Genomic DNA, 27041 nt, shown 5'->3' with positions numbered 1-27041 from the left:
TCTTAACTTAAGGCACCCTGCTTTCTGCACCAGGACCTCCAGCCAGGGTGGCAAATTGCTATTGACCCGACGACTGATGCAAAGCCACAGATCGGAGACCAGCGAGGCCTGAGATTAGCAAGACATGCTCCCCTCATAGTCCCCCAAGCCCTCAGTGCCTTGCCCCAGGATGGAGGAGATCCCACCCCAAGCCCATTTGTAAATTAAGGTTGCCGAAACGCTGCTGGAGCAAAATGCACAGGACGCGCTGCTCGGCCTCCCTATGGGGTTTAGGGACATCTGGTTCAGAGCAGCTCCTGGAGCGAGGGCAGACAGTGATATGCCATGGCGCCCACTTGGGTGGAGAAGTGTAAAAAGCAATGGGAGGTCTGAACATGATCAGATCCTCGGGACGCTGGCTTTTAGCAGATGTGCAAGAAACACACAGCTCTGCTCAGCCCCAGCTGCCGGGGGGGGTGATCGTTGAAAGAACCCAGACACCAACCTCTCCCTTATGCCATGGGGAGTTTTCTATTTCAATGGAGCTGGCAGACCAGGAGAGGAGGGGAAACCGAGGCATGAGGGACAGGAGCGGTTTGCTCCTGTGCGTCGCTCCTTGGCTGGGGGCAGCACCCAGTCACTGGGAGGGAGCCGGTCCGGGCCATGCCTCGCGCCGGTTAAATCAGTGTTTGGACAAAACCTCCTCTGTGGGTCCAGCAGCGGCAGGAGCACCCCGCTCCGCAGAGCCTCAGCACCGCTGCCAGCTGCTTTCCCTTCCTCCTCCCCAGCATCCCCTGATCTTTGGGGAACTGTCCTGGCTCCCAGGGCATGCTGTGGCCACTCTCCCAGCCTTTACGACACCCTCCGGGCCGGCAGCTCCAGTTAATGCTTAGATTTATATTTTCCTGCGACAGTTCTGTTGAGAGAGAGAGAGAGGCGGGGGGGGGGAAAAAATGCCATAGTGATTTGCATTACCCTAGGGAAATAGTGGTCAAGTTCATGTATAGATTTACAAGGCTGGGAGTATATATTGACTCAGGCTCTCCAAGGGCTTGGGCTTGGGCTGAAGGAAGGGACGGCAGAGGACTCTTATCTCGCTCACGCTACTGTAAAGCCTGGATCGGCTCTGCTGAAGCCGAGTGAGGATTTACACCCCTACAACCAAGATCAAAATCTGGCCCTGACTCCAGTAAAACCAAGTGAGCTACTGCGGAGCGGGGCGCTGCCACTAACTGCCTTCTCGCCGCTGCAGCCCAGTGGAAATACCAAGTCATGGAGCAGAGCAGGTGGGAAACGCTTCCAGGTCAGGGGAAACCCGTGGTGCCACCCCATCCACAGCAAAGGGAACGGGGAGAAACACCGGCTCCAGCCATGGGAACTGTTTCCTTCCAACAAGGAGGAGGAGCAGGGTTTGTAAGGATGCAATGGGAGGAACCGGGATCTTCCTTCCCTTCCAGCAGACAAAGCAAAGCAATAAAGGCTTGGCAGGAGCTGGAATAAAAGGGTTTCTACACACACGAAGGTGATGTAAGGGTAAGACAGACCCTGGTTTCCCTCTTGGCAACGAGCCCCTTAACTCTGCAGATGAGTTTTTCGAGCAGTGACACCCCCTGAGCTGCGGTTTTGCTCCTCGCTCCCCCAGCCTGGAGAAGACAGCGAGACCTCCCGCTCGCCCGCCTCACCAGACCTGCGGACCCTGGAGGGAAGGGCGACTTCCCAGGGCAGCTCGCTGGGGAGCCAGAGCTGGTGGAGAGACACTGGGGAGGCTGAGGGCATCGCTCGCTGCCTGCACCTCCTGGACTGGGCACTGCTCCACAGCACACCCCTGGCTGCAGCTGAGCTCGCAGCATCTCCGGCCACCCTTTCTCCGCTCCCCCGTCTGCTCTGCCCCAACCCTCTGCCGCGGGCAAAACGAGGTAAGGCTGTGCGTATGCTCACTGATATTTCAAATCCCCCAATTAACAGGAAGATAATTCGTGCGTTTAAGCATTAAAAAGGTACTTAAATCAGATTGAATTCCGCTTCGTTATTTTCCAAGATTCAACTCCCGCTCCCACGGCCAGAGGAGGTTTAGCAGGCAGCCACCGCCGATAAGCCTGCTCCTCACCCACCTCTCCTGGCCACCAGAAGCCCCGGCCACCCTGCGCTTGTCCATCAGTGACTGGCTTTGTGAAATCAAACAACATCATCCCATTCCGTGTATTCCAACCTGATATCGCAGCACAAGGTTTTTAAGCTAATGGCATGGGTATGTCCCTCCACACATCAAGCATCCCTTTCCCTCCACCTCAGCTAGGCACGATACTACAGAAGGGAGAGTTAAAAGCAGCAGAAAGAAGGAACAAACAACTCTGCATGCATTACCTTTTTACAAAAAATATTTCAAAGGCTAGCTGTTTTTAATCTCCCTTATAGCAGGTTTCTATGTTTCTACAGTTTAACAGGTTTGTGGCTTCTGCATTTAGCACTGGAATAAACAATGATCCAGAAATTGCCAGGTCACTGTTATTTACTTCTGCCTTTAAAAAAACAACCTTTCCATTCAGCTGCCTTGAGTGGGCTATACTATAATTTTCCTTACTGTCTCACACTAATGAAGGCAAGAGGGCAGGATCATTGAGTCAGATGGTGGGAAAAGAAGCCCAACAGCCCAGTAGACTTTTGTCACAATATTAAAACTAAATCCCACCTGTAACAGATTAATTTGCCTGGTCTTTGGCAGCCTGACAGGGAATAAAGACAAATGCTAGAAATCCAATGCATCACTGTTTTTAATTACAGCTGTTTTTCTCAGCTGGCCTGGTGAAAGGATTATTTCCCTAACTGTATGTTTTCCGTGCAATTTATGATGAGCAGATAACAGGCACGGGACCAGTGCAAGGGATGAGGAGGGGAAAGCAACCCAGGTGTGTTTGTGCTGCCCTGCTCACAGCCAGCGAGCTCCCCAGAGCTGGGATTTATTATCTATTGCCTTCTGCGCAATGGGTCACTGGTGTCCTGAAGCTGCCCCCAAGAAAAAGCGATGTGCATCCTCGCAGGACAGCTGTGAGCAGCGGGAACCGCAGCAGCCGATGCATTAGCAGCTCCCGACAGCTCCGGTGCCATAGCACTGACCTGCCAAGGCTGCACTGGTAATGACAGCTCGTGTCAAATTAGCACACGCTGGGACGAGGGGAGGAGGCAGCAGCCGCATCTGGTAATCCTTATAAAGGGGAGGAAATCCCACCCGACGAAATAAAGCCAGACACAAACTGTTCAAAATCCCCAAGACAGACAGACTTCCTCAGACGGCTTCGACAACATGCTGGAGCTTCCTGCTGCCGAAATCAGCACCGAAATGAGTTCATCGCGGCTGGATAAACCGCTGCAGCCCTCTAGCCGGGGTCTGCTGGCGTGCTCCCCACGCACTCGTCGTGCTGTGAGTACCAGGGCAGCAGCGAAGCCGCCGGAGGGGCAGTGGTCAGGACGTCTTTGACAAAATGGGGCTGCATTGGATTAGCCCAAGGGTGCCTTCCCTAACCCTAGCCCTTCCCCAGATTTTGGGCTAAACTGTTTCCTGTATCGAGAGCCTCCAAGACAAACGGCTGCACCATATTCCCTGACCCTCCTAAACTTGTGCCCTGGAAACATCCCACTGCCTGTCTGCTCCTCTCAAAAAACACTTGTTTTTCTTGAGTTAGAAGAAATCCTCGCTATTTTCTTGCTGTGAGCTCGCACAAAGATTTATCCAGACCCTGCCTGGGAAGAGGAGCAGAGCTGCACATCCCAGGGCACCCGGCAGACGTAGCAGAGAACGAAGCCCATGCTCCAGGCTGAGCTTCTGAAGAGTGCACAAGAGTTCGCAGCTCTAAATTTAAGCTCTTTCTGCAGGTTGAGCTATTAATTACACTTCTGGAGTGCTTCATGACAGTGCCTATTCACTGACTGATCTCTGCCACGAGGTGCTGGAATAGCACTGGATAATTCATGAACAGGGAGAAGGAATGAACATTTACAGCTAGTTGGGAAATTTGCTTCCACGAGAAAGCTCAGCAAAAAGAAATGGAGGTGCTGAAGATTTTACTACATCAACAGTTTTTCTGCAAGTGTTTTGCGGAAAGATGGTAGGTCTCAAGAGCAAAGAAACCTTGGTTTAAACACAAGGCATCAAATTTTGGCCAGAATTAGCAATATGTTCTTTCCTTGATATGCTCAAATGGTTGACTGAAAGCAAACAGTTCCTGCTGAAAGCATGTGCTAAAAAATATATATTTTCTGTGGGAAAGGGAAAAAAAATACAAAATCTGCTATCAACTCAACTGATATTATGGGGGGAAAACCCTAATTCCATATGTGCAAGTGTACTCAAACATCTATATTACACATGCACAGGGTGGTTACAGGAGAGAGATGTGAAAAGTCATCTCCAAAAACTTGTTCCCCCCCCGCCCCCTTTCAATAACAGGAACCAGGCAGAGCAGATGGGTGCTGGGACCCCAGAGCTCTCCTCATTGGCTTCTGCCTTTGCTCTGTTTTCTGCCCTCTCTGCTTGGCCTTGTCCTTGTTCCTGGCTAAGAATGGCTTCAAAAGCCCATGGAAAAATCTGCTGCTGTTGTTGTTCCACGCGTCTCCAGGGCTTTTCAGGGATGGTGCCACAGGTGTTTCTTTTGGGTGAGAGTCCTGACACCCGCTGCAAATATTACGGAATCTGCACAGAAGCTAAGTTCTGACCGATGCAATCAAAGAGGTCTTAAACCCCCAGACCATTAAAAGTAAGGGAGCGTGTGCCCAAGAGAGAGAGAGGAAAAGAGAAAAAAAAACCGTCACGCCTCGCACTCCTTGCAGGAAACAGCGAGGACGTTTCATTACAGGCAGTTTTGCACAAGTTGATGTCTTAAATTTTTTATGGCAGCCACGGGCATGGCAGGATCTGGCAATATGCCACCTGTGATCAATTTGCTACCTGCAAAGAAGGCACCTTTCTGAAAGGAAAAAGAAGGAAATAAGAAAAAAAAGAGCGATGTGTTTAAATGCATACACTTAAAACATGCCTTCGGGTGTTAGCACGCAGTCCTGGCTCCTCCGGCTAGCTACACGCCGTGTTGTCTCACACCCAGCCAGGAGATGCCAAAAGCAGGGCTCGATGAAATAACACTTCATTAAGGGCCTTGGCCGACTCCAGAGCACCGGCACAGCAGCGTGCCCGCCTTGCTGCTGCCGGAGCTCCGTGTCGGCTGAGATACGAGCCGGCACCTTGAACATTTGGGTTATTAGAGTCAGGAGAGCAACTCCACGGTTATTGTCGCGCTCCAGACTGACTCTGCTGCTCTGCATATTTCGCACGTGGCTGCAGGCTTTGCTGCCTCGCGTTCCCCTTCCTGTGCAGCCGGTCGTCCCTGCCGAGCCCCTGAAGTGGCTGCGTTTGGTCATGACAAAAAGCTTGCGTTTTAGCTCCAGTTTGTTCCATCATGTCGTAAAGTTTACAGCCTGCTTGAGGGCCCTTTTCACATGAAGAACGAGCGCAGGAATGCCGGATCAACTCTGCCGCGCGGCAATGCACACAATGGAGAACACAAACTCCAGTTGAGCTTTGCCAGAGATGATGGGGAATTTAGCCTCGCAGCTCCCATTAATTTCAATCACAGCTGCGGTGATGTCAAGCACATGATTTATCATGACTTTCACAGTGGTTTGTATTACTTTTCAGAGTAAAATATTGCCGTTCTTTTATCTAGAAACAACCCCCTCTCCCCGTCCTAGCCCTAACACTGGCACATTAAGAGCATTAATAAAAGTGATCTGAGCATTAATAAATTAACAAGTACCTCACATGCTTCATTATATTAAAAGAGATGAGGAATTACAGGGTTGTTCAAGATGTTTGACCGAGTGGGGTAATAAAGACCCGAAGTCAGCTTTGGGAACACAAACTGCCAAAGGGGAGGGCAGGGACAGGTCCCATAACTGCGACTTTCCTTCAGCCTGGGTAAATGCACCAAGTGTGGCTGTTCCTCACACGCGTACCACCAGGCTGTCCCTTCAGCCGGTTGTGTATCGATGCTGAACACTGACATTCCTGGCATTCAGCTGTAATGCCACAACCCCATTCCGGGTTGTGCTGACACAGAGGAAGAAGAAAGGAGACCTTCAGGAACTTGCTTCTGGAATAACTTTTATAATTAAACCAAGCATTGGGTGGAAGCTTTTCAATAGCAGTAACTTTCCATACCTATTGGGTCCTTCTAAAGAGCCCATTCATCTCACCATCTAAATGACAAGATAACTGCTTGCACTTATCTAACTTCTTTACACTCAGAAGGGTCCCAAAGTGCTTCTAATCGCCTGTCTCTGGGATTCATTTACCTAGTCCTGAGCCACACTGATTCTGGTGCAGAGCGCAGCGGCTCTTTAACCACGAGAATTCAAGGTAGAAGGTCAAGAATAACTCAGCCACCTGAAACTGCAAAATAGGGGAAAAAAAAGGAATTTAGGGAAAAGTAATTCAGTTAAAATAATATAAAATTTGACCGGAGTCCATGGCCACCATCTCCAATCTTCTGCCAGAGGTTCCTTAGACCACATTGTGGCAGATGGTTATTTTTCCAATTTTTAGTTAAAAAGAACCCCACACGTACATCAAAAAATTCCCATTATTTGCTAGGTACAACAGGAATGGAGAACTACCACCCCTGTTTGTCAGCATCTTGAATTTCCTGAGTGATTTCCCAGCCAAGCTGCTGAGCAGGGAGGACCCAGGGGAACTGCTGAGGACTGCAGCCCCGGCTCACGGAGCTCCCACCCCAGGAGCCTGAAAGGGAGCTGCCAGTGTGAAAACTCACAGTGAACTCGAGCAGGTAGGAAAGGAAAGCTGACTGATGGACTTGGGAGACTGCGTGGGAGAGAGGGTCAGGGTCGTGTGTGTGCTTTATTTATTTATTTTTGTTTTTTATTTCTTTAAGTCAGCGCTTTTAATTACTGCCATGGCTCAAAATAAACGTCAGCCCTAGGTGGGGAAGCTTGACAGAGCTCCTTTGTATTTTGTGTTCGCTGAGCAACCCTTCCTACGCCGCTCACCTGGTGGGGAAGGTTTGCTCGGACCAGAGTGACAGCAGATAAATCACCAGCCTTGCTTGCCATCTTTGAAAAATGAATTTTGGGGTCCTGCATTTCTCATCAGTGCATCTCTCTTCCTGGCTGCCTCCTTGCCAGCACAGGAGGGCTGTAGGCTATTTTAAATGGAAAGCCGTAACAAATCTGTGGCTGCATTCATCCAGGCAGCACTGGAGAGAGCTGGGCAGCTGCTGGGGTTAAGGCAATAGCTCCTTCCACGTGGGATGATGCACAAGGGAGTGAACGATGTAGCCAGGCTCCCTGGAGAAAGCTTGGGCATACTGACAAGAGGTGCTGTGGCCAGCAAGGTGCTGTCACCCGAGACGAACTGAGCTCGATGGGACTGACCAGAAACCAAGAGGCACCACCAGCAATACGATCGCCGACTGCCACGTGTGTGCCACGTACCTGTCCGACTCTGCGAGGCACGCACGCCACCGTACTAAAGAAAGCTTCTCGTGGGGTTCCCAGAAGCGAAGCCAGCAGGTGTGGGATCTGTTCGGCTGTGCGCATTCGGTCCGACAGCCAGGATGCAGGCACGGGCACTGCCTGTCTCCTCCCCGTCCCCACCACACCAAACCAGCCACCCCACAACAGCCGGACCCGCTGGCGAGGCTGCAGCCAGGTATTTGAAACAAAGGCTAGGGAGACCAAAATTAGGTCAAATCTGCTGATGAGAGAGGAGTAAATAACAGCCGCTATTCCAGGGAGCTTTTGTTCTCTCTAAAAGCAGAGCAGGTATCTTTGCAGATCTGTCTCCTCTCATTCCTGCCGAAGCCGTGGGTTAGGCATTTTCGTGGGAGCAAGGAGGCTGTGGGGAGGAGGGGATTTCAGTGCACACACTCGTGGAAATACGTAGTTGAGACTACGAACAACTGATTAATGGAGCCAATCAACAAACAATAGTGAGAATTTTATTGAAAGTCTTTCCTTGCAAGTGTCTGGACACGAACTGACAATGTGGAAGTGTACTGCTTCATAACTGGATTTTTTTCTTTGCTAGCGTTAATAAGAAAGTGGCTAATAATAGGAGGGAGAATATTTTCAAGGTGTGTTTTATTATCCACTTATCTCTGATGCTTGCCAAAAGAGGTCTGAATATTCCTCAGCACATTTGAGACTTTCTGGCAGGGGAAAAAGACTGATGAGTGCTATAAAGTAGGTAGCTAATGAAAGCAGCTACATCTAAATGCGATATCTGGGTCCCACAGTGGAAATTTTCTGCAGGCTGGCATCGTATCCCTCTGTGGCTTGGTGACTCCAGCTAAGTGGAATGCTGCTCTCTGCCACCAGCTGAGAAAGGCCACAGGAGGTGGGTTTAGCTGAGTATCATTGGCAGCGTTGATCTAACTTTCTGTTAAAAACAAGTTCCATAAAGCTCCTCTTTTCCAGGGGGATGCAGGGGCAGGGAAGGCAGCAGCCTTCAACAACAGTTATTTGAGGAAAAGAGAAAACAGACAGCTTTTTTTTTTGTTTGTTTTCCCCTTTTTTCCATAGGAAGGAAAATAAGGTACTATAAATGCTCAGTTACACTTATTCTCTCCCAAAACACCCAGGAACTACCTGAAATCCCACAGATACCAGCAGCAGCCCACATCCATTCAAGCAGTGATGAATATGTAACGGTGCCCTATGAGTCCCCCGCACAAAGGGGAAATGGTGTTTTTTTGGCTCATTTCTGTTCTCACAAAGCTACCTGCCACACAATCCCAACTGAGCTGAACATGCAGAAGCCAGAGATTTGCTTTATACGCTTTGTAATACCAGCTGACAATTGATAGAGATATATACTTATATATAAATAAATAAATCCCCCTCCATAAAAATCTATCTATCTATATACAAGGCGTCCGAAAGAATTACTTTACTGAAAAACATGGGAGATGTTGATGGTAGCAGAAGCTGTCATTATAAAGGCACAGAGATTTAGCACTGCTGGGCCTTAAGAAATGCTTTTCCACAGTTGCAGCCTCCCTGTGCTCAGCTCCATCTCTTCCCCTCGTCTGTGCAGCCTTAGAGCAGATGCAAGCCCTGGTATCTCTTAACCCTCCTCGCACATCATTCAAATTCAAGTAGTTCCTCTGTAACATGCTGAGCAAAAGCTTACCACCTCTTATCCAAAGCTTTCAATCTCATAAGAAATATTAAAAGGCAAACATGAAAATTACAGGAAAAGTAACCAGAGGATCGTAACCTGCTGCAGCAATGGAAAATCCAATTGGTCTTGAGTACAGCTGGGCTGATGCAAAATAAAGAGGAAAATAAGTGTTGCTTAGCCCTGTCTCCGTTAAATGCTGCTGTGCTGGGCAAGAAGTGGAAGGCAAAATCAAAAGATGGACGAAGCCTTTTGTTTGCAAAGTTGCTGGATGCACCATGCACTGCAAGGGGAAGGTGCTGGGTCCGTTTATCCCTGGAAAGAGCAGGAGGATCTTAGGAAACTGCAGAGGTAACTGGCAGGGAAGGAAATGAAGGTGCCTGAGCGGCCACTGGCAGCACCACCGCCCTACGAACACCCACTCCAGGTGCACGTCCTGAGGGACCATCCCCAGCTGGAGCCCGAGGTCCTGCTGACAGCCCTACCCCACGTCGGCTGCATCAACCTCTTGTGCCTCAGTTTCCCTCTCAGCCAAATCATTTAAACGCTGCCTCTTTCTCATGCAGCACTTCAGATACCCCTCAGTCCTGACCCGAAGCTCTCCTTGCACTGACACCTCCCCAGCCAGTCCCAGACCCACCAAACCTCCTGCCTCAGTTTCTGCCTTACGGAGCTAAACCAACAAACCCCGCTTCCAAACACCGCCGCTCCCTTTGCCACGCACGGGAAAACGACTTGCCCGTCAAGCTGTGCAGTTGCAGTTATCAATTCAGCACTCCGACACACTGCACCACTTAGACGCATGCAAGGTCTATTAGTGATAATGAAACTAGGGAGCCTAATTCCCCACACAAATGAACTTGGGGAAAAGGGGATTACATCTCCTGATATGCACAAAGTTGAGGATCTGGCATCAACAGCTCTGTTTAAGAGGCTGACCTCATTCCTGCCTTGTAAACAAGTTTCGAAGTATGAATAATAATATAAAAAAAACTCATTTTTCTTGCAGAATGATTATATTGTTTTATTATTTTTCTATTCATGCTGCCAATAATAAATCACATTACCCAAGATGTTCACATTTATTATACTATTTAGAGCTCAGTGTAGCTGGCGTGGTTTTGTATTAGCACTGAGTTACCAGAGCGCAGATTTTTGCTAATAACTTCGGAGTCCCCAGCACGTACCTTTCATAAACTAACACATAATGGAGAAAACACCCCTGAATTAATAACACCATCCAAAATCTCAGTGTCCTGCAAGGGTCAGCAGGGTGGCTTTGGGCTACAAAGCTACCGCAGACCTTGTTAAAGGAGAAGGAAAGGCCGGGAGGGGGGATATGACAGAAAAGGGGCACACACAGCCCCAAGGGCATGCTTGCCTGCTTCTCCTGAAACACCGAGCTAAGCCAAGAAGCATCAGAGAAAGCTGAATTCCTCCAATGGTTCCTCTGCCCACTTAAACTGCCCCTTCGCTCTGAGCAACGTATGTACCCGTAACAGTATTACCCCATGACCCGAAGACCCACTTACAGTTGTGAACCCCGAGAAAGGGTGGAGCCAAGTGAGCTAGAGCAGACGACACAAGAAACCAGGAGATGAGCTTCTACCAAAGCCTACATTTCCTTTCTGATAAGGAGGCTGCCCTCTGGGCCACAAACAGCTTTAACAGTGACGCACAACATCCCACCCATCTGTCTGAACTCACACAGCCTCCTCAGAGGATTACCAAGAGCATTAAGAGGTGAACATGGGCTCACTGAGGAGTTCAGCCCTCAGCAGGAAGACTTTCTCCAGAGGGCAGTGGAAAATAAGTTGAGGTACCAAGAAGGAACTTACCCAGTAGTTAGCACGTATAAAGAAAACGTGTATACACAAATCCAGCGTCTTGACCAGAGTATCAACATCCCTTGGTGCTAGTGCGGTGGGATTTGGGGATGTACCTTCTCTGCTTTATTAAAGTGCAGTTTAACACTTCGGGTTTGTCTCTGCACGCTCAAGCCCAGGGCTCGCTGCACGATAAGGGCAAGCAAACCTCACAGGGCAGCGGTGCACTGCAGCGAGCAAAACAAAACTGGGACCTGGCTGGTGCATGCGAGAAAAAGGGAATCATATGGTTGAAGAGAAGAGTAATTGTAGTGGAAATTCAAAATCACTTCACTGAGCCCATTTCATGCCATCATTCCTGCCCTTGTAAATCAGCAGCAGCAGCAGCAGCAATTTATTCCTAAACAACAACAATCCTGAACGGGGAGGAAAATGAAATAATTGTGTTTTGACCAGCTTGAGACAATTCCTCTGCATGTAGATACATATTTATAAACATGGGTGTCAAGTGTAAAGCACTCCATCACGCTCATTATCTACTTCAGCATGCCCATCACCAGCGAGAGCCGTGCAGCACCGTGAGGGCAGCAGGAGCTCCTCCTGCAAAACTTTGCCAAAAATTTGGTATTCACATCCAGCGCTCACAGAAACCAGAATAATTAACCACGGGAGCAGCAATGTCAGAAGAGCCTGGGCAGAGCGTTGCCCGTGCACCAGAGCCCCATGCCAGGGCTCTCCTGGTTTTGGCATTTTCCTGCGCCGGCCCCAGCAACTCCAGGCTCATTCCTATACATTTACCTTAGCTCTGCCAGGTCACCTCTGTCTCTGCTTACAGCAGTCCTTACTTCACACCCCTTGGGCCATGCACCATATGTTGCGTTTCTTTTAACTTCAAATATCCACGAGGCAGATGCAGCCTCTGACTATTTGTCCATCTGTAGCAGGAGATGCTCAGCCAGTCCAGAAGGAAATTTGCTGGAAGAGGCATTGCTCAGACCTGCTCCAGGCTCCCCAGGTCTTTACGAACCTCAGATTCATCCAGCTTGCAGGGGACGTAACAACCTGTACTGCCTTTGGCTACCTCATACTCCATCCCTTGATCAGAACACAATCAATTGGCGGAAGAAATCCGACATGAAATCACTGTTACCATCCCCAGGAAGTATCTCCGTCAATCCTTCTCACATGTCACTCTGCAAGTCCCCGGGTGATTTGGGGGTCCCTTCACCTCCACGTTACCTCACTAGCAGCACTGACAGCCTGCGTATTGCAGAAGAGAGAAGCCAGCAGTGAAGACCGGCTTACAGAGGAAAGCAAAGGTATAGTACATTTGAATGACAACTCTCAAGGTACATAAATCAAAGCCTTTTCCAGGGGAATATTCTGCTTTTTTTCCCCCCAAGTATTTGGCATATGATGAAAACAATGCCAAACTTTGTCTGTCTCAAAGTTTTCTGCAGCAGACCTCAGCTCCTTTCCTAACAGTCTCTACTCTGGGTGCTGGATTGCCTTTATGATCCCCACTAGGTCTAGCAGCCGGAAAGCCTTCCAGCCTTTTTCCTTCTTATTGATTTCACTAATTATTATCTTCAGTTTCAGCATTGTTTTCTTAATCTATTTTGACAGCCTCGTTGGTCCATCAATCAGCGTCTCCTAAGTACTTTTGAATTTCTTGGCGAATCTCAACCAAACTTGACAAGGGATGATGAGATTCACTGTTGGGGGGAAGGAGGAAAAAAAAAAGGAAAAAGTGGCTGGGTGAAGGGAATTGAGCCCTCCCTCTGCAACTGAAGAAATGAAACATACCCTACCTCTTCCCCCCTTGGCACAAGTTTCTTATTCCTGCACCCTGTTAGAAGGGGGAGCGCGGTGCTCTTCCCAAAACAACAAAACAGCATTGGCAACAAGATGGCGAGAAGGAAAATTCAACTGAAATAAATGGAAAGATTTCATTAGGATGTTTGTTTGAAAAATATTATACAGATAGGAAAGAGCTGCTGGGGGGGAACAAACATCATCTCGATTAGCATTCAGCTGTGGTGGAGTATCACAAACATGCCTCCTATGAGAAGTTTGCCCTCTGAGCCTGCTGTGCCCAGAATCTCAAAATAGACTGAAGACAATTCCAATTTTTTCTTCGTCTTTTCTTTCTTCAGCTTGAAAACATCATGCAATGCCACTCTGACCTTCAAGTTTTACTTCCACTATAATGAGCCCCACGCATCCTTTTAGCAGGGTCCATTAGCGGATCTTTGACGTGACGCTTGTTCCTCTGGCCAAGGAACTGGGGCATTTCCTTGCTTTTTGCAGGCACTGTCCACGGAGCTCCTCTTCCCAGCCTTCAGCGCCTGGCTGCGTGTGCTTGATCGTGTCCAGATTTAATGAACCAATGGACTCCGGAGGACCAGGGAGGTCTTCTAATTCCACTGAGGATGATGGACTTCTGGAAGAAAACATCTGAACCCACAGTTTGCTGGTGCAAGCTTTGGGAAATGCAAGTGGCTGTCATTTGGACTTAGATGGACAAACGAAGTCAGGGCACTGATGATACAGGAAATTTTAAGAATAAAAATTAATGCCAGTTTTTGCTTCACCACGTCGCCCAGTTCAAGTAGGTGGTGCAGGACAAGAGGAAAACTCAGCAAAGAGCTGGGGACTGGGGAGATGCGAAGCAGCACTGAGACAAGTGAGCAGGACAAGCAGGCTGCTCTCTCCCATGGCAGAGATGAATTGCTGGACCATTGGAAGCAAGATCCTCCTCCCTAATTAATACGGTAACACACATACTCCTGTTAAAACCGAGCCCTCTGCTGCCATCATGACCTGGTCAGATGACATCTGTGAGAGGCTGCTTCTGAGCACTCTCATCACCCTCTTGTCCTCGCCTTATGGCTCCTGGGGCTGTTTCAGTCTCTTTTCCAAGGTGTCGAACATCCCTGCACCGGACGAAGGGATGCAGCTAGCTGTGATTTCTGTATTGCATTTGGGGGCCAGATGCAAACCACAATTGTCTGAGATGGTTTCACTTCACCTACTGCAAACAAAACCTGTGCTCCTATCTCCTGCTGCTTGCCTTCAATAAAGGTGAGAACACTAACAAACAAACACATCGTTGTATTATTGCTGTTGCTGTTATTCAATTATTAAGATAATTACTTTGCCAGCTCGGTCACAACAGTGGCTTTTACCAGCTAGTAATGCTGCTTGCTTTACAGTTGCAAGGACAGATAAGTGGGTGAGATTTACACACAGGATGACAGTCAGCTACATTACCTGACCTGATAATTTGCACTTTTGGAGCCCGACTGGAGCAAAAAAGGCCACTGCCTCTTTTCCATCCTGCTTGTTTCACGTTCACTTTGGTTTTGCTATCAACTAAATGCACTCATGGGTAAAGACTCCTCAGGGACCTGTGAAACGTTGTTACAGCAAACACAACATCTATATTTGTTGCCACAGTGATGGCTAATGGCACTAGAACGGAACACGGGCGCTTTGCAGCAGGACACGGCATGCTGATGCATCTGCAAAGTGGGACACAGCAGGGGCAGTGGGAAATGCAGTCCCAGGTCTGCTGTGCCCAACACAGGGGTTTTAGTGTTGAGCAATTCTTGCTTTAATAAGGAGACACCAAGGAGAAGTCTGCATCCCGTCCAGGCTACAGTGATGATGGAGACACCTGGCGAGCCTGAGCGCGGCAGTGCCGAGGTCCCTGCACATGGAAGAAATTTTGGCTCGGGACCATGCAATTCCCATCCTAGCCATCAAGACTAAGTTCTGCAGAGTGCAGAAGTCTCCAGGATGACCTTTCTTAGACAGACGCTAGAAACCTATTACAGAGCGTAAGCCAATTTGCTCTGCAAGTGTAAGTGGCAATTTTCTTTCTTAAATACATTACAGCCAAAGGTAAATGGCTATAAACAGAAAGTTACTTCTCACTCCCTCCTCAGAGAGCTCTCCCCGTGGTTATGAGCTATGATCTGGTCTTAAAAAATGTTGTTGTCAGACACTGGCAGCACGGGACATGGTTGTTTTCAGGTAGCGACTTTCATGCCTAGTTTTTATTAAGATGAAAAAAAAAGATTAAGTGATCATATCCGCACGGGGCAACGACTTCTTAAAATATCCTTATGCAGCAGTTTTCACAGGGAGTGAAAAATTAGGAGCAAGGCACAGGTCTCTTGCATTTTATTCTGAGTAGGTGCCCTAGCTGAGGAACAGCAGCTTGCAAAGCTTCTCATGAAAATTCAGCGAGATTGGGTCACGATCTGAAGATTACGAGAGCACTTCAGTACCACGAGCTGGGGCAGCGGGAGGAGACACAGAGACCGCCAAGTGCTGCTCTGCAGAAGGCAGGGAGTGGAGGGACACTGATGGCACGGAAAAGAGAGGTGGGTGGCATGGTAGAAGACCAGCCCTGCCTTCCCACCACCTCGTCCAGTCCCAGGAGAGCAGCTTCTCCCCATCCCCACCTGGGAATCACGGTGCCCAAACTAAGGTGTCTTCCCCTCCCAGCCATTCCCAGTGCTTCCTCGGGATGCTTGGCAAACAAACCTGGATTAACCCTCCTAATTAGAATCCCTTAAAAGCAGTGTGGGATTCCCTTCCTTTCACTGAGCTCATTGGTCTTTCCCACCCAGCACCTTCAGCTATAGCACGTATCTCCAGACAACCTAACAAAAAGGCAGGGTAATAACACAATACACCTCAGAGAACATAATCCTTCTCATCTATTATTTTGGCCTGACATTTCTGTTCATTAGGAGCACACTGTATACAGGCACCGTACATCTTCATTGGGAACCCACCGTTTCTATTAAATGTAATTATTTCTCCCTGCGGCTTGCATGCTAAAGATGGTTACTAAAAAGCAAGTGGCTGCTACAGAAAGGTAGCACGAGGCTCTCTCATTATAGACGTATGCTGCAGCAGTGTCCACAAGTTACCTGAGACCAGATTCACAGATTTTCTAGGTTTGCAAGACTACCGGGATCGGCTATTTTGGACCCCAGCCTCCGCAGCACATCAGGGCTTCCTCGTGTTCTCGCCCGCTTGAACTACAGCACCTGGACGCTAGCAAAACATCTGGTTTGCACTGAAAGTTTGCCAATAACAAAGAATCTACCATAACCCCTGACACACTGTGCTGAGTGCTAATTAGCCTCCCTGTTAAACAGTGCAGTGTTTACTTTCCAGTCTGAATTTGTCTGGAAGCTTCGACTTTCAGCTACTGGGTTTTATTACACCTTTGATGGCCGGACCAAAACAACATCTTCCTAATCATGCTCTCCTGCGACAAGGAAAGGTGTCCCTAACTTTCAACCTCTGCTGTGTATTATCCAAGCCCAGAAGCAGAAAGAAAATATGGGTAAGCCAAGTTCTAACCAGATCTTCTTCCTTTTTTTTTTACGTCCAAATGACTTCCCACCATGTAACATTATTTTGTCTGAAGCACTTATTTCATTTATAAAACCACTTCCAGCTTGACCAAAACAGGAAACATTTACAAAAGCATTTTCAAAGTGGTGGCACATCCTCTTCTGGCAATTCCTTATCAGAAACTTATGCTGTCTTCCTTTGAAATGAAATGCTGAAATGAAAGACTGCAACCACTGAGTTTTATTTTGTTATTTTTATGTTTTCACAACATTTCAAAACACTGGCATTTTGTCATGTTTGGCGATGTAACTGCTGCTCTTGAATAAAGAGGGGAGCCCAGATAAAGTGTTTCAACAGGAATTTAAGATGGTTAGGATTAGATGAAATAAAATTTTACCCTTGGTACCAGCGATGGTCAAGTGAGTAAGAAAACAGCATCCATTAGTAGCTCTCTGGCACTGGGACTCGTCTGAGCCTTTTCAGTTCCCAGAGCCTCAAAGCTGGAAAAGCAGTTCCGGACTTATTTGGTGGAATATCTTTATTCAACCCTAAATGTACGCAATCAGCATTAGCTTGACGTATTCCAGCCAGCAGCGACTTGGGGGACTGACTTGAACAGGAGACTTCATGAATATTCCACAGACTGACATTTGTTTGCAGTATTTGAATATTTCCTAATAACCAGGGAAAAAAATGCATACCAGGAGGCCAAGCTCATGAATGCTTTATAAAGTCATGTCTCCCCAGAAATGTCATAAATGGCAAACATTACTTGGTACATACAGATATGCAAAAACTTTCAGGTTTTTCGCTACCTTCCCTCCACTGGAAGACCCCTATTTGAGCCGGGTCTGATGGGCAGCATCACCCACCACAGCTCCCCTGGGTAGGACGGAGAGGTGGCCACAACTTCCTGACACTTCTGACATCCTTACAGGTTGCTTTTAGTGGAAACATAAAATATATGACTTATAGTGGCTTGGTATCCCACTGGTAGCAGCTTTGCCATGGTTGGAGAAATCCCTTCATTAAGGGGAACTCTTATCACAGATTATTAATATTCTTTATGAGCTTTGCCATAGCATCTCTGAACGTCAGCCCCGACGCAGCACTGACAGAGCATTTTATTCTCTGGCTGCTCTGTCTTTTCTCTGTGTTCATAAGTTTTGCCCCACAAAATACAACTTTTTGTCCATAACATCCTGAGTACTTGACCGCAAGGAAAAAATACACACAAGGCAACTGCAGTCATTAAGGCTATATATACATATACCCTCTAGCTCCTCCTCAGTGACCCATATTTAAAAAGGACTAATACTTCATCGTTTTTCCAACCCTGCCCTGTACTTGTAGAGGCCAGCTAAATAGATTTTCATTTACTACATAGTTCTCTCCAACCAGTCAATCTTTCCGGCCTTATTTATTCTTTTACAAAGTCAGGTGATCGCTATCTAATGCTAATATTTCTTTGTGCTGAAGAAGTACAGGGATTACTCATAAAATCTCTGCTACTGCATATTCACAAGAGTAAAGAGTAGGATTTTCAAAACCTATTTGGCATTGGCCGAAATCTGCCTTTCAGAAGTCTTTTGTGACCAAACTGGTCCTCCAAAACACTTCGTGTTGCCTCAGCAGCTTCATAATTACGATTGTGCTGCCCTGTTTGAAAGAGATCGTTTCCAGCTCCATGATTAATCTAGTGACCTACAGCGAAGTCAGGAAATTCAAGAGCTCTTAAAATATTAAAAAAAAAGCACTGAAAAGCTTCAAAGTGGTTTGAAGAAAACAGGACAAGAAAGATTCATTCACCTGTAGATATCTCATGTCAGACACTGAAGAATGAATCAGTCACCTGAGATTTCCTTTGCAGTCAAAAAAGAGAAATGAGCGCTGTTAGTAGGAAGTCTCCTCAAATGCCTATTTTCAGATGAGACAAATCATCCTCTGAGGTTGCCTGTTTCTATCCATTGTCTAGAAAAAAGAAAACCAACAACCCCTGGACTACAAGCTTCCTAGCTCACACGTAGCTTCCCGACTTTCAGATCCCACCCAAAACATGAAACCATCTTCAGTAACACCAGCATGAAACACTAACAAACCGTGGGGGATGCCTGGCATCAGCGCTCTATTTCATATGTTTTCCCTGCATTCAAGTGATTCCCCAATCCAGCCAAGGGCTTATTAACTGCCCCGAGCTGTTATCAGCAGACGTACCTCTGTACCAAACTAATCCAACAAGTCAAGGATTAAGTCACTCCTGGCACGCAAGCTTCATGCCATAAAATGTGTTCATGCATCCTGGTAAGGACGTCCCAATGGACTCTGCTGCCATGGGGCGCTGTGAAGCAGAGGAGGACCAGCATGTATTTTACTGCTGTTGCTGCTGCTCACTCTGATTTTGGGTCTGACTTTTTCCACTCTCTTCCACTTGAAAAAAATTGACTAATTAGAATCTCAACACTGAAAACTTATTCAGCAAAACCCCTCCAGCATCTCCAGTAGGAGATCTGAACTCGGTGACCCCAAATACCGTGCTCTGCAGGTTGACAATATGCTGAATAAACAGGTATTTTGGATTTCTTCTCCTTTACTTATAAATCAATTTTAATTACGGTGACGACAACATCAGCAACAAAACTGAGCCAAACTGCCGGGCCCATTCTTCTCGCACACTAACTATCACAAATTAAACAGTGAATTGTATTGCGCTCAGGGTATTGTCATGCAAACGAAGAAAAACAACTCGCTTTCCAATTTCCTCATGCAAATATAGACTGAATTGTTGAGACAGAGAATATATTTTGCCATCTCAGTGGTTCTGCAGAAGATAAGAGGAACAGCAAAAGTTTTGCAATTTGTAAGCTGGCAGCTTATTAAATAAATAAAGAAGAATACTGCCCTGCAAAACCAAACGTTTAAATAACATTACAAGTAAACTGTCAAGCTCAGCAAATAATACATTTAAACAATCTTGTCTTCCTTTTGCCTTTCTGCAAAGACTATGCTATAATTTATGGCTTTATTTCCTTTTCAAAGAAATTTCTTGATACAATCTCAAACTATTGGAATATTAACCAATATAAATAAATAAATAAATAAATAAATTAGAGTTAGTAAAACTTTCCAGCCTGATCTAGCATGAATAGTATTGCATGGGTGGAACAGCGCTCTGCTCTCACAAAGCCAGTGCCCATACCTCCGTACCATGATGTAGGTGGCACTGGAACAGCGCTTTCTGTGAAGCTCAACTCCTCCTCAATAATTGTGTTAATCTGGAAAAGGCATGCAGACCAGGCCTGCACGTGCAACACCCACCGTAAGAAGAAACAAACGTCTGTAGATATTCTGAAGAGCCAAAGGCAGAAAAAAAAAAAAAAAAAAAAAAAGGAAGAAGCAACTCTCATTCTGCAGTGAAAGCCCAGAACCAGCCATTATTTTTACCTTTTCAGGACTAAATGAAAGCTTGGGAACAATTGTACAAAAGCCTGGGCTCTCCTCCCAGTCTCCTTACATGTTTCATCTCCATGGCTCCAATTCTCAGTCTTTCCCTTTTGTTCCACCTCCAAGAGCAGCTCTTGCTCTTACAGGACTTATCTCTGTGCTCACACAGCCTGCGTAATTGCTGCACTGCAGGATACCCCTTGGTGGGTGCGTTTTCATGGTGTCACCCACAGCTATGGACAATGACACTGTGTAATACCACCCACAGCCGTATGTCGTCCAGAACTAGGTGTTTTCCACCCTGAAGTCACCCCATACCTATAAACCCAAATCCCCAGTGCCACGGACAGCAAAAGGTGCCAAACCCTCAGAAAAGAGACCCAAGGGGCAAGGAAAGGAAATGCTTCCCCCACCCCTAATTGCATGTTCGCTTGCTCCAGCACGCCGTGCCACTAGGAATAAATTCATGTCTTTTTTAGTAACAGCCCCATCAGGTTTGGTAGGAGGGAGCTAGCACCGAGCTGCTGACCGTACACGGTGCATGGATAGAAGGAGCAGAAGGAAGGTTTCTGCAGAGCAGCTGTCAACCCCGTTTGTTTGCCGGGGACTAAAAGCACGTAATTCACAACTTCTGCACGCTGGTGAAGTTATCATTTGAAAGTTGTTGCTCTGCAGTAGCTTGACAGCCTAACAATACAAAATAAATCTATTCACGCTGCTTTGGCGAGACCAAATCCTGGGAATGTGCCGCAACAGCAGAGAGCAGTGATAAGTTCTCGTAACTTACAGCAACTCGGTGCTGTCCTCATTACCATATATTATCTTACTGCACACACAAGAAACCTTTCCAATGGACTTCACTGTTGCTGAGCTTTTATTCCTTCCTCTGTGCTAAAGCTGAAAGTACTTTGTGCAAGCCCAAAGCCCTCCTGATATCACTGGGTTTGAAGTGATGGAAAGCTGCAGTGCTTTTGCCGGTTCTCTGGCCAGCGCATTGGTGTTAGCAGCAGCTTCTGGAGTCTTGTGAAGAGGATTCACGACTGGATGTCGTGCTCTGTGATGCACCGGGTCTTAGTGCATCGTCTCCTGCTGGTCTCACCATGTCAGGCCAGCCCAGATAGGCTTTGTAGCAGAACAGTGGCTAAAAGGAGGGGGAGAAACTCCTGCATCAAGGGGAAGAGCAAAACCAAGACAAATGCACAGACTTCAGAGACAGGGCACCAAATTAATCAAAGTGGACAGGGAAGGGAAGAGTTCTCCGTGTATCGGTGGGATCTTGGATGCACCACTGTTGATGAGAAAGGACAGCAAGACGTCTTCATTTCACCTGCTCATGGAGACAGATGCAGCGCGTGCCAGTGTGTATAGTATGGACTTGCACTGAGATAACACTGATGCCAATAAGGATGCATCCAGCCTGTTAACAAAGCCTGCCTGATGACATTTGGTGCCTAATCTCCTGCAGCTTGTGCAGGATGGGGTTCTGGAAGCGTGTGTCCATGCCCACTGCTCTGCCCAGAACATAAGCCCTCGTCTGTTGGCTAAAGCAGATCTGGATCTCAACTTACAGATATCAGCAGGCAATCATGTAAACAAATTTGGCTCTGGGGCCTTTACAGATATAAACATACCGTCTTTTAAAAACTGACTCTGGTTTTCCAACTCAGCCAAGCTCCTCTTCAAGGATGCTGAGCCCCTGGCCAAATTAAAGCACCTAATTTCACCCCAAAAAATGAGTTGAGTTGCTACGGGAGCTGCACACATCCTCCCTGTGCTACTCAGCAGAGACGGCAACTAGCATGAAGGGTACACGAGTGATTTTCTTCCAACTGAAGGACATAAATGTAAAAGGCTCAAAGCATTAGACTCAACTGCTTGATGAAAAAACTCTGCGTCTCCCCCATGAAGCCTGTTTTATGATCCTGATTCCTCCCCCTCAAGGTGAATTTTTGTTCTAGAAAGACATTCCTGGGAGCCAGGATCATCCATTTATGAGCGGAACAAGGATAGCGCAGGCAGGACAGCACAGGCTTCCCACCACCCTGCTCACATGCCTCGACTTCAGAGCTGCAGCACTCATCCAGTCCTTCAGGCCAATTTTAAGTGAAAGGCTTTTTGAGGTTTTCTATTTGGGATTTAGGGTTTTCTTTTGTTTTTCCTTCACACAAAGACTGATTTTAACGGCACACGGTGCATGCAGAACTTGCTGCCTTCCTTAGGGGATGCATGAGCATCTTCAGGGAGCAGGAGGCACCATCTCCATGGCCAGCTTAGCAGGTGGCATACCCGCAGGACAGCTACATGCTAGATGTGGTTTTGTAACACAATTTTTTATCCACCTGGAACTGAAGACTTTCAGCCTTTTCTTTTGCCCCTAAACCAATTGTACGACTCCAGCAACTCTCAGTAAATCCGCATTTAAACTCGATGTTTAAGTGCCTTTCCCAAACCAGAGTCCAGGACTGAGAGGTTAGATTAAGTTAATTTTTTCTCCTTGTTCCAACAAGGCTAGAAATCACCCTGCCAAAATCCAGAGCTGCGTCTCTCACAAAAAGCTGGGAGAATCTCACCCAAATTCCCTCATCCTCCAAAATCAAGCTGTAAGTACTTGTTTCTGTTCACATCTTCTGCATGAGCAAACCTTTGCTGCTCTTGAAGAACCCCAGTTTCCAGAGATTCTAGCCAACCCAGACCAAGACGTTTGGTTTGCATTTAATTGAATGGAGTTTTCTGTCCTTGATTAGGGGATCAGCATACGGCTAGTGATTCCCAATTTATTCCTATTGCTGGATGCTCAGTAAGCAGGCGACAGCCGTAAGCATTTCTTGACAGGTGCTTGGAAATACAATGCTCTGCAGGTTCTGTTTCCCTCCTCTTAATGGGATGCAAAGCTCTGTTTTCAAAGGAATATGCTAACATTTTAAGCTCTTTTTGTTAGTATAAATGATAATGTAGTCAACACAAGGGCCTCATCTCTCCTTGAAGTGAATACAATTCATATTCACCTTAACACACATGCATCAGGCTCAAGAATAAACCTTAGACCATGGAAGATCTTGTGCCCAGAGAGGAGCTGAGGAAGGAGCACCTGAAGCTGTCCTCCACTGGATAATGACGGACTTGAGGCCTCTTAAGGAAATAATACAAGCGAAAGCAGCTCCTCCTTTAGTGCGTTGCAAAATGAAATCTTTTTGTTTCAGTAGATTTTTTCTTTTTAAGATGAAGTATGCAATAAACGATCTTAGTGAGGCAGAGTGGTCAGGGTGCTGTCCTGGAGGTGAAGAGACCTTTGTTATGGGCAAACTATGGGGAAAATTCAGAGTAAAGTCATGAAAGACAAAACCTTTGGGTCATTAGGAGCATGGACCTCTCCAGGTCCTTTTGTTATCATTATTTAGGCTCCCAGTGCTTACCCAAGCTTAAGGAGCTGAATTACCTGGCTATATTGGCCTCTCTCACAAGAAATTCCTTCTGCTGTCTCTAAAAGACATTCACGGAAAATATATGAGAGATGCTCAGATACAAGAAAGAGTGGAGGCGTAGAAACCCTACAGGTTTTTTCTCCTTGTGAGGTTTATGAAACCGCTGTTCTCCTTGTTTTCAGCGCACGGGTTCCTTATCACACCTGGTTTACATACAACCCACTGACAGATTCAGAAACAAACACGTCTCACTGCTCTGGGATTACAAAGGAAGGATCAATTCCATGCTGTCAATTCCTCCGTTTCATTAGCGACTGATTGGGAGGCATCAAATCCTGTCTTCCAAGAGTCAAACCCGTAAACAAGACAACATTGTTAAAAACAACTGCCAGATGCCAGCGATTGCTATGAGACCGCAGCGCGAATAACAATTTTGGAAATAATTGAGCTATTTCTGTTGGCGGTGAATGGCGTGCCCACGAGCAGGCTGAAGCCTGCACCCCGGCGGGATAGGCAAGAAAGATTTCCAAAAGTTATTAACAACCTGGAAAGATGTTTTTCCTTACTGGGTAACAAGGAAAAATGGTGCTGGAAGGAGAAGAGGGGAATCACCGGGAAAAAATGTTCTTCCGTCTTAAGCTTTTGATACAGCCTTGCCATTTCCAAAGCTGGGGAGATGCTGGCTAGGTTCCTTATGAAGGAGTAAATTCACCCATGTTTTTCCCAAATGCACCAACTGTCATGACTGTCAATTCGGCTCGCTTTCATGGAGATTAAAATTCATTTGTAAAAGAAGAGAAAAGCAAAAAAAAAAAAAAAAAAGGAAAAGAAAAAAAGAAGAAAAGTAAAAGAAAAGGTATTTAATTGGCAACTGAATTCCTCATGAAACAAAGAGATGGATTCATGCAAAGAAGAATAGGGAGAGCTGTTTTGATATCTGAATTTTAATGACTCCATGGCATCCCTATTTGTTATGTATCTGCTTTCGAAATGTCACGGCTGGCTCTAGTGGTAATTACTGAATTTCAACATTTATAGAAAAGCAGCACATACAGTATGGAGATAATTGCCCAGTTGGATAGTTATGAAGGATCCTTTTTTTTTTTTTTTCCTTTCTCCTCTTTCTTCTGTGACTACAGAATTTTGGTAATTATCACTAGAGCCACTTGTTAAAAAATCAGAAAGCAGGTAAACAACAAACAACAATGTAGTTTATTCATTAACATTCAAACAACACATCATCATATTGATCTTGAAATTACAAACTGCTGCATCCTGCAGAAAGCACAGCTATGCCAACATTTAGTATTGCTGTACATCATACAACAAGACATTTTCTTGATGGGAATTGTTATGTAATAAACACTATTGTGTGCCATTTGCAGGTAAAAATCAATACATAACCAGGTTATAACATCAGCAATGATCAGACCATGAATCATAAGACTTGGTGTGGATCAGATGTTAGCGTAAAGCATGGGCTCACAAGAAACAAACCCACCATGGCTGCGGCTCTCCAAGGAGCAAGATCCTCTAAAACATTTTAGGGGGTTTCCTGTTCATGTTCTGGCTTAAACTATGCATGCTCTATAGGTGTAATCTCTCTCCGACATGTTCCTGCATCCCTATTGTGCCAAACCACAATAGAAAAGGCAGCTCAGTTCTACTTCTGCCACTGCTTGTCCTCTGCCATAGCTATCACCTGAGTAAATTTTTCCTCTTTTCTTTGCAGAAAATATTATCTCCATCTAACAGACAGGAAAATCAAGACATGCAGCCGAAACAAAACGCCCTTTATTTCATTCAGTGCATCACGATGAGGGCTGTGGCTGCATTATATTCTACATCTTGCATGTGCACCACCTGAAGAGTCACAGTAGCATTTCAAAGCAGAGACAGAAATGTTGGCTCAACACAGAAATCAGGCTCAGCTTCAAAAAGCCAAAGGCTTTGAGTTTTCAAAATGCGGGATTTTGGCGTGTCCCCATCTTTAATCAGAGTGGCACACAAAGAAAACCTATTGCTTACAAGTAGATGTGTTAGAAGTAAGGGGTATGGGTTCAGGAAGGTAAACATACACATATATAATTAAAGGAGTAAAGAAAGCTAATGATGGAGATTCTCTTGGCTTTTACAAAAACAGGAAAGCATCGACCATTATATATACACAGGAGATAAGTGGATACAGCACAGATAAGAGTGACAGAGGGAAATTGGAGGCAGAGGAGGATAAAAAGCTGACACTGACACTTACAATATTTACTTTTGCATCTCTGTTCGCAAATGAAGAGGATGAGGATTTGCCTAAGTCAGGGATCAGATCCCCAGGGAAAGGAGAAGAGGAATTAGGGGGTGTGCAGATAACACATGAAATGGTCAATAAAAGCTTAGGGGAACTTAAAACTGTCACAAAGCATTACAGACGGGATGGTAACGTACACACGTGGGATTTAACAAATAGGGGAAGCCATGACAAAGCAGGACTTCAGCCTTATGGATTTCCCTTAAAATGGGTAAGTCGGGGAACACAGAGTGCAAGCATTTGGACATTTATACAAGAACCAGTGATCTCTCAAAGACCCCATTACTCTGACATCTCTTTCTTGGCGTTGCTACAGGCAGTACGATGGATTGTCTAAGTCACTAACAGCAATGTTGTTTTTTTTTGTGGGAAAAGTCACTAATTTCACTGCTCTAAGCGCTCATCTTGAAATGCTCTTCCCACCTTATTTTTTGTAGTATTTGAGCCTCTCCAGAAGAAAACCAAAATCCATATGTTTTCAGATGGGTAGCAAACATCTAAATCTTATATATCTTTCAGAAAAATCAGTTATGAACCTGCTTTCTCAAGCCATCACTCAATGAGACAGTCATAATCAAATCCATCTTTGTTTCGGACAAAACGTTAAGCTTTTGCTTAAATTAAAAAAAATAATTAAACACCACCAAAACCAACACATGACCATCACTCAAGCTGGAGATGTGCCTCCTTCAATCAAAATCTTAATGCATACTGGGGATATACAGACAGTGAAGGAATCAGCTGCCCATCGACTGGGAGAAGAGTACTTATTTGGAAGCTAATTTTTAAGGGGAAGGAAAGGCTTGAAAATGCCCAGGTTCATTAAGAACAGTCAACATGATCTCATGAAAAGCAGATCAATCCTTATTAACTCGTTAGAAGTCTTTGAAGAGATTACTTGACTCAGTGGGCAAGTGAGCATGCAATTGGCATGCATCTCTCAGATGGACTGGGAGCATCTGATAAAGTCCAGCCCGTGAGGCTAATACTAATGGTGAGCGTCTGAAGTGCCTGATGATAAAGAAAATGAGAAAGTCAGGTGTAAGGTGCAGGAAAGAAGATCCACAAGGACATCTCACAGGGTCACAGACCGGCCCTGAGATGCTTCATGAGGCACACTAGGAGGTAGGTGAGAAGGAGCAAGTTTTATAGCCCCTACTGCCCACAACCTGTAGGATAATTTAACCACTTTATCATCTGGCCTAGACACACATTTGTACTGTAACACCAAGCCCTGTCCATTTTATTATGCCTTCTGGCTTTCTGTCTAGCCCACAACTCATCTATACGACTCCTTGGAAGGACTAAGCATCCTTCTCCTGCTGGTATCAAAGCTAAAACTTCTCCTGGAGCCTAGAAGACAAAGGTCTGGCCAGAAGTGCTGACAAAAAGGCTGGATTTGAAATGTTACGCATACTAGGCAGGACCCTAAGCGTGGACATCCTTCTCCCTTGTCTTGCACCAGCCCAGGTCTAGCAATGCATGATGTTTCGGAAATACACCCTGGT

At 46.2% G+C, this 27041-nt stretch overlaps 1 protein-coding gene across 4 annotated transcripts in view; it reads right to left on the bottom strand.

Annotated features, from left to right (window-relative positions):
- Window positions 1-27041, bottom strand: part of KIRREL3 (kirre like nephrin family adhesion molecule 3) — a 318683-nt gene that overhangs the window by 196906 nt on the left and 94736 nt on the right. The window lies entirely within an intron of this gene.

Source organism: Cygnus olor, chromosome 22, assembly GCF_009769625.2.
Source record: "Cygnus olor isolate bCygOlo1 chromosome 22, bCygOlo1.pri.v2, whole genome shotgun sequence".
NCBI classification, from domain to species: Eukaryota; Metazoa; Chordata; class Aves; order Anseriformes; family Anatidae; genus Cygnus; species Cygnus olor.
This window is presented reverse-complemented; position numbering and strand designations above follow the sequence as displayed.